This window comes from Phyllobates terribilis, unplaced genomic scaffold, assembly GCF_046119375.1.
Source record: "Phyllobates terribilis strain yellow unplaced genomic scaffold, ASM4611937v1 Scaffold_11__3_contigs__length_659146591, whole genome shotgun sequence".
NCBI lineage: Eukaryota > Metazoa > Chordata > Amphibia > Anura > Dendrobatidae > Phyllobates > Phyllobates terribilis.
The window spans coordinates 23915549-23925346 of NW_027362771.1; the positions used below are offsets into that span (position 1 = coordinate 23915549).

A 9798-nucleotide genomic window follows, 5' to 3' on the forward strand; every position below is an offset into this window, starting at 1 on the left:
TGCTCCTCTGGGAAATATGCAAATTGTCTCTTCAGAGAGGAAGAGGACTAGAACTCTAGTGCCACCTAGAGGAAGTAGCAATCCTAAAAGTCAATAGTGGCCCTTTAACGAGCCTTGTCACATGACTTAGGATAAAAGCCAGAAACTCAATTCAAAGGAGAAATGTTACCCTTAGATACCGGTCTGATGCCTCTCATCCAGAACTCACACTTTACACTGACGAGGTGCAGTACCCAGAAACACAGTGTCTGCAAATTGAGTTTCTGGTTCTGGCTTATATCCTAAGTCATGTGATAAGGCTCGTTAAAGGGTCACTATTGACTTTTAGGATTGCTACTTCCTGTAGGTGGCACTAGAGTTCTGGTCCTCTTCCTCTCTGAAGAGACAATTTGCTCATTAGAAGACAGCACGCTGAGCTGCCATTCACAAGATGGCAGCTCCCATAACTGTGATTCTGTCTTGTAATTATAGTTATTATTTTTATAAAGGTAATTTTGGTAATATTTATTTATCTCTACAATCTCCTTACTGTAATATACCATAGTATGTGTGAAGATGATAGGTCCTCTTTAAGCCAAGACTTTGACTCTGCCATTCCAAGGCTTTTTTCTTTTTTAACCATTATTTTGGACAACGTGTGTGATTTGGATCATTGTCTTGCTGCATGATATGTGTTCTGCACTGCAAAACTTTTGGAGAACACCCAACCCTCCCCCCAACTGCATAAAAACCCCATAATATCAGTGGTAGTATCATGGTTTGGGCAAGTTTTACTGCCTGTTTTCATTTTTGAATTGGTATTATTGATGGAGCAAAAAATTCAGATTTTTTTGTTCAGGAAATGCTTAAAGGGAATCTGTCACCCCCTGGGAGATATCAGACCTCTACTATGGGCATACAGGGTATAGAAAAGTAAATCTATACATACCTGTATGGCCCATAGTAGACATCTGCTTGCAGTCAAATGGAGTTTTATAAAATCTGTTTTCACATGCTTGGCGTCCCCCGCACGCCAAGAAATCCCCACCTATCTGCTTATTTAGCATGTCTCCCCCCCTCCCCTGTGACGTGCAGTGGTCTAAGTCATTTCCCGCGCATGCGCAATGTGACGTTCACATCAGGAGCGCTTTGTTTCCTCCCGACCCCGTTTGTCTCTGCACTGTTCCGCAGTGTTCTGGTGCACAAGACAATGACTCCTTCTCTAGGGAGAGGCAGGATTGAGCACATTGATACATGGCATGGTGGCAGATCAAGCATCCTGCAGCAGTCACAGGATACATTTGTTTTGTAACATTCAGGGAATTTTGTAGCTGCAGCTATTCTCCCTCTCTGATTAATTTCAGCCAAAACGATCGCAGCAGTGAAGTAAGTTTAGTGCTCTTGTAGCTGTGCTCTGCTCCCCACACCAAAGATGTTCTCCTTCAGCAGTAGGCTTGGAAACTCCACTGAACCAAAGGATGTACCTGATTGGCTGAAGGAGGTGCCTGTCACCAGTTAGGGGGTGTGAGGGTGTGATAGGCTCTTGCTCTTAAGAGCTTCTCTTAAAGGGAATGTATCACCCCCTGAGCGATATCAGACCTCTAACATGGGCATAAAGGTGATAGAAAAGTAAATCTATACATACCTGCATGGCCCATAGTAAAGGTCTGATTGCAGAGAAATGTGTTTTTATTAACTTAGTTTTGCACAGACTTGGCATCCGGGGGATGCCAAGAAATCCCCTCCTGTTTATTATTCCCTAAAATCCCCACCTATATGCTTAGTTACCATATTCCGCCCTCCCCTGCACGTCACAGGGCCCCTGACTTCCGGGCATGTGCAAAGAGCTGCTCTCATAGAGCACACTTTGTTCCCTCCTGGCCCCATCAGTCTGTGCAGGGGACAAACTTATGGTGTGGCCCCCATGCTCCCCTGACCTCAACCCCATTCAGAACCTCTGGAGCATCATCAAAAGGAGTGTCTATGATGGCGGGAGGCAGTTCACATCTAAGCAACAGCTCTGGGAGGGTATTCTGTCCTCTTGCAAAACAATTGAAGCAGAAACCATCCAAAACCTGACAAATTCAATGGACGAGAGAGTTCAGAAGCTCCTTTCGAACAAGGGGTCCTATGTGCAAATGTAACATCACCTAGAATAAAGTTTTGAGTTGAAAACTGTTTGATTTCAGTTTGTAATAACCTGCTAATGCTTATAGTTTCAAAAATGACCATTTTTTTGTTCTTTATTAAAATGAAAAGGTTGAAAACTCTGCTGTGCATAATAATTTGGAACATGCATTTTGAGTGCAGTTTGAGTTCTTTATTTTTTTAAAAATATACTGTTATCATAGGCAGTTTGTACAAAAACCTTTCAATTGTACTCTAATAGTTATTTGACTGGAAAATTACAATGACTGTAATTCATATAGGTAATTTGGGAGATTCTGAGAAAATATTATTTGCATAATAATTTGGAACACAGTGTAAGTATATTTGGCCCACGACACCAGGCTGGCCCCCCAAGTTTATTTGGTCTCCCACCCAGCATCGCACTTTCAACTATATTTGCATACTAGATGCCAATGCAGTTGAAAGCAATGATGGAAGAGGGAATGTAACGCTCCCTCTCCCATCATTCCCCTCTGCATCTGACGTCTCAGGGCAGAGGGACTAATGATATCATTATAAAACGCACGCTGTATCAAGATGTGCAGTACAGTGCACTATGTGAGGCCATTTTACTGTATGGCGCACTGTCTGGGGCCCATTTTACTGTTTAGAGCACTGTGGGGCCAATTATACGTATGGAACAGCATGTGTGGCCCATTATACTGTATGGAGCATTATGTGGGTCCATTTTACTCTATAGACCACTATCTGGGTACATTATACTGTATGGAGCACTATGTGGGGCCATTATACTATATGGATCACTATGTATGGCCATTTTACTATATGAAGCACTATGTGGGGGCATTATACTGTATAGAGGGCTATTATGGGCTCCATTATAATGTATTGAGGGCTGTGTGGGAATTACAATTGGAAAATCATACTGTGATGGGGTCACCATTCTTTGTGGAAAGGAGGAAGAGGGGTACAGTAGGGCCATCATACTGTGCATGTGGAGGGTAGTGTGCAGGAATTCACTGTGGGGGTATCATACAATGTTTGGGGCCACTTTTGTTTGCATCATACTTTATTATCTGTATTATTCAAGTTTTTTTATCCTTAGTTATTCCATATTTAAAATAGGCCATTGGGCCATATGCTTTTTATTGTTCTTACGCAACATATATTATTCCAATATTTCATTGTAAGATCTATTAATAAAAATGTACTTAGTTCATGGGACAACCCCTTTAAGTTTGTTTCTATTAGAAAAAGTTAATAGTTATATTTGATGATAAGGAAAAACTTCCTCAATTGTAGACATTTTGGCCCTCTGTTTGACATTTGAGTATTTGTATACTTTTGACTATTTGAATTTGACATCTCTGATCTTAGATGTTACTTAAAACCATTCATGTCATTCTTTACTTTCTCAAGCCCATAGTCTTCATAGAGCACCTTCTTTTTCTGGAATGCCACTTTAAGCATATACCACAGCTGTTATCTAGAGTCTATGGCAGGAGCGGGCTGGGCCGGGGTGGCAGAGGGGCAAAGTGTGCCGCCTGACTGCAACAATGCCGCGGCCACTCTCCTCTGCACGCTCCCTCCCATCAGGGAAGCAGCCTGATTGGAGGGCGCACGGCTTGACGGGAGCCGCGGCGCTAGTGAAAGGGGAATGTCTCGTGGGCCCACAGGTAAGTAGGGATCAGCGCTGGAATGACAGTAGTGAGTATTTTTTTTTTTCAATCTGGGTCCATAATACTGTGTGGAGCACTATGCAGGGCCATATATACAGTACGGAGCACTATGCAGGGCCATTATACAGTACGGAGCAGTATGCAGGGCTATATATACAATAAGGAGCACTAGGCAGGGCCATATATACAATACGGAGCACTATGCATGGCCATATATACAATACGGAGCACTATGCAGGGCCACAGGGCCATATATACAATACGGAGCACTATGCGGGGCCATGTATACAATACGGAGTGTAACATCCCTGGCGGTGTGCTTGCATAGTGCACCACCTCCCACTATGCAAGACCGCAATCTTACCTGTCTGTCCAGTCTGCTATTCCTGCTCCAGTTCATGCTGTGTGCCTGTCCCTTGACTGACTGCTTAGGGCGGTGGCCCGGTTACTTCCTGATTTTTATAGCTGCTGTGGGCGCACCCCTTATGCGTCTCCAGCCTATTGCTGTAAGTCACTGGATATTTAAACCCCCTCCACCCTGTAGGAGGCGCCTGAGCACCACCTTCACTCAGTTAGTGTAGTGTCCTGACCTGTCCTGTCCTGTCCTTTTCCGCCCCTCTGAGGGCTGTATACCCAGGCCTGTTCTTGTATCTCCTTGCAGTAGCAGTTCCTGTCTGAACTGCATCCTAGCCTGTTATCTGTTTGTCTCTATGTCCGTACCTTCCCTTTTCCTGCAGTGTCTGAACCTGCACCTAACTCCAACTCGTTGTCTCTGTACTTCTGTTTGTGAGTTTAGAGTCCACTCGCTACTTCATTGCAAGTACCTTGTGTGTATCTGGTTCTGCTTGTCCTCTCTGCTCTGCCTTGTTTACCGCTCCGGCCGTTCCACTCTGCTCTGCCTTGTTTACCGCTCCGGCGGTTCCACTCTGCTCTGCCTTGCTCACCACTCCGGCGGTTCCGCTCTGCTCTGCCTTGTTCACCGCTCCGGCGGTTACGCTCAGCTCTTCCTTGCTCACCGCTCCGGCGGTTCCTCCCTGCTCTGCCTTGTTCACTGCTCCGGCGGTTCCTCTCTGCTCTGCTTTGCTCACCACTCCGGCGGTTCCTCCCTGCTCTGCCTTGTTCACCGCTCCGCGCGGTTCCTCCCTGCTCTGCCTTGCTCACCGCTCCGGTGGTTCCTCTCTGCTCTGCCTTGCTCACCGCTCCGGTGGTTCCTTCCTGCTCTGCCTTGCTCACCGCTCCGGTGGTTCCTTCATGCTCTGCCTTGCTCACTGCTCCGGCGGTATCTCTCTGCTCTGCCTTGCCCACCGCTTCTGCGGTTCCTCTCTGCTCTGCTTGTCTACCGCATCCGCGGTTCTGTTCCTGAATCCCAGTCTGTACTGGACCCTATCATGCCGGCGCTCCAACCTGCTAGTACCCCCCTGTCTGCATACCAGCCTTGCTTGCCAGTATCCTCCTGTCTGCACTCCAGCCATGCCTGCCAATACCCACCTGCCTGTATGCCAGTCTACCTGCCTGTTCCTTCATTCTCCGGTGTGGGTCAACAACTGTGACCGGGGTCTGACCTGGAGTCGCACCTGGTCCCTCTGCTCGGTTCCTCCTTGGTTCACGGAGTCGTTAGCCGCCGTGCGACCTTGGTCGGATCGGGTAGATACTTAGTTATGACCCTTCAGGCACTCCTCGGTTCATGGTACAGTGGGTCACTAATCACTCTCATGCCAGTCAGTCCGGACGCGAGCGTAACACGGAGCACTATGTGGGGCCATATATACAATACGTAGCACTATGCGGGGTCATATATACAGTACGGAGCACTATGCATGGCCGTATATACAATACGGAGCACTATGTGGGGCTGTATTTACAGTACGGAGCACTATGCATGGTCGTATATACAATACGGAGCACTATGAAGGCTGTATATACAGTACGGAGCACTATGTGGGGCCATATATACAGTACGAAGCATCATGCGGGGCCATATATACAGTATGGAGCATCATGCGGGGCCATATATGCAGTGTGGAGCACCATACGGGGCCATGTATACAGTATGAAGCACTATGCGGGGCCCATTATTCTGTGTGGAAGACTATGTGAGGTCCATTATACTGTATGGAGGACTATGTGGGACCATTATACGGTATAGAGGACTATGTGGGGTCCATTATACTGTATGGACAACTTTGTGGGCCCATTATACTGTATGGAGGACTATGTGGGCCCATTATTCTGTATGGAGCATTATGCGGGGCCCATTATTCTGTATGGAGGACTATACGGGGCCATTATTCTGTATGGAGGACTAGGTGAGGCCCATTATACTGTATAGAGGACTATGTGGGGCCCTGTATACTGTATGGAGGACTATGTGGTGCCATTATACTGTATGGAGCACTATTCGGGGCCCATTATACTGTATAGAGGACTATGTGGGGCCCTGTATACTGTATGGAGGACTATGTGGTGCCATTATACTGTATGGAGCACTATTCGGGGCCCATTATTCTGTATGGAGGATTATGCGGGGCCATTATTCTGTATGGAGGACTATGCGGGGCCATTATACTGTATGGAGAACTATGTGGGGCCCATTATACTGTATAGAGGACTATGTGGAGCCCTGTATACTGTGTGGATGTCTATGTGGGGCAATTATTCTGTATGGAGGACTATACGTGGCCATTATACTGTATGGAGGATTATGTGGGTCCATTATACTGTATGGAGGATTATGTGGGTCCATTATACTGTATGGAGGATTATGTGCGGCCATTATTTTGTATGGAGGACTATGTGAGGCCTGTATTCTGTATAGAGGAATATGTGGGGCCACTATTCTGTATGGAGGACTATGTGGGGCCATTATTCTGTATGGAGGACTATGTGGGGCACATTATTCTGTATGGAGGACTATGTGGGGCCCATTATTCTGTATGGAGGACTATGTGGGGCACATTATTCTGTATGGAGGACTATGTGGGGCCCATTATTCTGTATGGAGGACTAATTGGGGCCCATTATTCTGTATGGAGGACTATGTGGGACCTATTATACTGTATGGAGGACTATGTGGGCCCATTATTCTGTACGCAGGACTATGTGGAGTCCATTATACTGTACGGAGGACTATGTGTGGCCAATATACTGTATGGAGGACTATGTGGGCCCATTATACTGTATGGAGGACTATGTGTGCCCATTATACTATATGGAGGACTATGTGGGGCTATTATACTGTATGGAGGACTTTGTGGGGCCCATTATACTGTATGGAGGACTATGTGAGGCCCATTATTCTATATGGAGGACTATGTGGGGCCCATTATTCTATATGGAGGACTATGTGGGGCCCATTATACTGTATGGAGAACTATGTGGGGCCCATTATACTGTATAGAGGACTATGTGGAGCCCTGTATACTGTGTGGATGTCTATGTGGGGCAATTATTCTGTATGGAGGACTATACGTGGCCATTATACTGTATGGAGGATTATGTGGGTCCATTATACTGTATGGAGGATTATGTGGGTCCATTATACTGTATGGAGGATTATGTGTGGCCATTATTTTGTATGGAGGACTATGTGAGGCCTGTATTCTGTATAGAGGAATATGTGGGGCCACTATTCTGTATGGAGGACTATGTGGGGCCATTATTCTGTATGGAGGACTATGTGGGGCACATTATTCTGTATGGAGGACTATGTGGGGCCCATTATTCTGTATGGAGGACTAAGTTGGGCCCATTATTCTGTATGGAGGACTATGTGGGACCTATTATACTGTATGGAGGACTATGTGGGCCCATTATTCTGTACGCAGGACTATGTGGAGTCCATTATACTGTACGGAGGACTGTGTGTGGCCAATATACTGTATGGAGAACTATGTGGGCCCATTATACTGTATGGAGGACTATGTGTGCCCATTATACTATATGGAGGACTATGTGGGGCTATTATACTGTATGGAGGACTTTGTGGGGCCCATTATACTGTATGGAGGACTATGTGAGGCCCATTATTCTATATGGAGGACTATGTGGGGCCCATTATTCTATATGGAGGACTATGTGGGGCCCATTATTCTATATGGAGGACTATGTGGGGCCCATTATTCTGTATGGAGGACTATGTAGGACCCATTATACTGTATGTAGGATTATGTGGGGCCATTATACTGTATTGAGGACTATGTGGGGCCATTATACTGTATGGAGGACTATGTGGGGCCATTACACTGTATGGTGGGCTATGTGGGGATTACAGTTGGAGAATCACTCTGTGATGGGGCTACCATTTTTTGTTGGAATTGAGGGAGAGGGGTACAGTAGGGTAATTATACTGTGAGTGTGGAGGAATTCACTGTGGGGGTATCATACTGTGTTTAGGGGCACTTTTGTTTGCATCATACTGTACATTATTATCTGTTTCATTCAAGGATTTTTATCCTCTGTTAAATTACATATTTAAATTAGGCCATTGGGCCATATGGTGCTTTTACATAACATATTATAATATTCAACTATAATTTTTAAATGAATCGTTATATTTGATAAAGAAAAATTTCCTCAATAGATACTTTTTTAATACATATCAAGGTAGGCCTGCGTCTTTGTCCAAGCTTTGAACTTTGGTCCTCTGTGTATTTGAATTTGACATCTCTGGCTTTAAAGGTAACTTGTCACGTCCTATCTACTATCTACACTGCCCCCATTGCTTTGTTAGTGATGCAATGTTCATCACTAACAAGCTTTTTTCATTAAAATTGGTGGTATTATAATGATTTTATAACATTATAGACACTTTGTCCTACCTGCTCGTTTTCAGTCATAGGGGTGTGATTCTCTCATTCAGTCATATGGGTGTGATCCTGCTATTCAGTCACTGCTGGTACCACCCACGTGTTTGAATATTGCTCCCGGCAAGCGATATTATTGTGGGGCGCATGCGCATTTCTACATGTCCGATGCTGGTCCCGCTCCTGCTCAGCGAGGCTGTGCTGCTGCTCGTGGACCACTGCTGTATGCTTGCCCCCTAGGCCAAAATTTGCCAGCCAGCCCCTGGTCTATGGGGCAACGATATGGCAGTATAAACCCATAGCACACTGAAAGATTTTTCATGAAGCTGATGTGTTAATATTATTCCTTGGGGTAAAGCAGACAAACATGTGACACTGGCAAACAGTCTTTTACTTGGCTGAACTACTACGCTTAAGAGAAAACTGCTTAAGCTCTCAGAATTACCAAAGCAAACCTTTGCACAAAAGGCAGAAATTATATCTCAGGAACTCGGTACAGCTAGCTAGTGCAAGTGGATTAAGCCAATCAGGGATGTTTTTCTGTGAATTTATCCTAATATCATACCTGGAATTTTCTGTTATTAAGTGAAGTTTTCTTACTTTACTCAGCAATATATTCTGGCCTCAAATTACAACGTCGTCATGTAAAAATATTAAAATACACACATGTAATAGGAATATTATACACTAGTAATAGGAATATATTATAACCCTATTCCTCTGCATGCTTTTAGATACTTAATGCTATTCTCTAAACTGGTACTGAAAAGTGACTATTAGAGATGATCAATTTGATTCATGATTACGTGACTTTGAGTCGAATGTCACAAAATTTGCTGATCCAGGCGAAATTGCACAATTTGATATTCGATTTCTGCAAGTTGCTATAAAAAACACCGTATACACTTGTAAGGATCTGAACCACATACGTGTTCTGCCTGGTCTTGCACTTATCTAAGATGGAGTTGACAGCTTCACGGGGGCTATCTTGTTTCCTGTCTGACATTTCCTGCTTCCTGTTTTCTGTTTATATAAAGGGAGTCCATCCACTATACCTTTGCTTGTGTATCTCGTGCTTCACCTGTTGCCAAGCTTGGAGGACTTGTATTATTTGACTCTTTTCATCATCGGGGTTCCCCATCTTGTACTTATCTGCCGTTCGTCTGAAGATTCGACTCATTCAGATCTGCCTTGCATCTATCTCCATT

General features: G+C 44.9%; 1 long non-coding RNA gene across 1 annotated transcript in view; it reads right to left on the minus strand.

Annotated features, from left to right (window-relative positions):
- The window catches only part of LOC141164968 (uncharacterized), a 74954-nt gene extending 66042 nt beyond the window's left edge, over positions 1 to 8912 (minus strand). Inside the window, exon 1 of the long non-coding RNA XR_012251005.1 lies at positions 8606 to 8912. This is a non-coding gene — a long non-coding RNA (uncharacterized lncRNA). The remainder of the gene's footprint in view (positions 1 to 8605) is intronic.
- Positions 8913 to 9798: the final 886 nt, after the last annotated feature.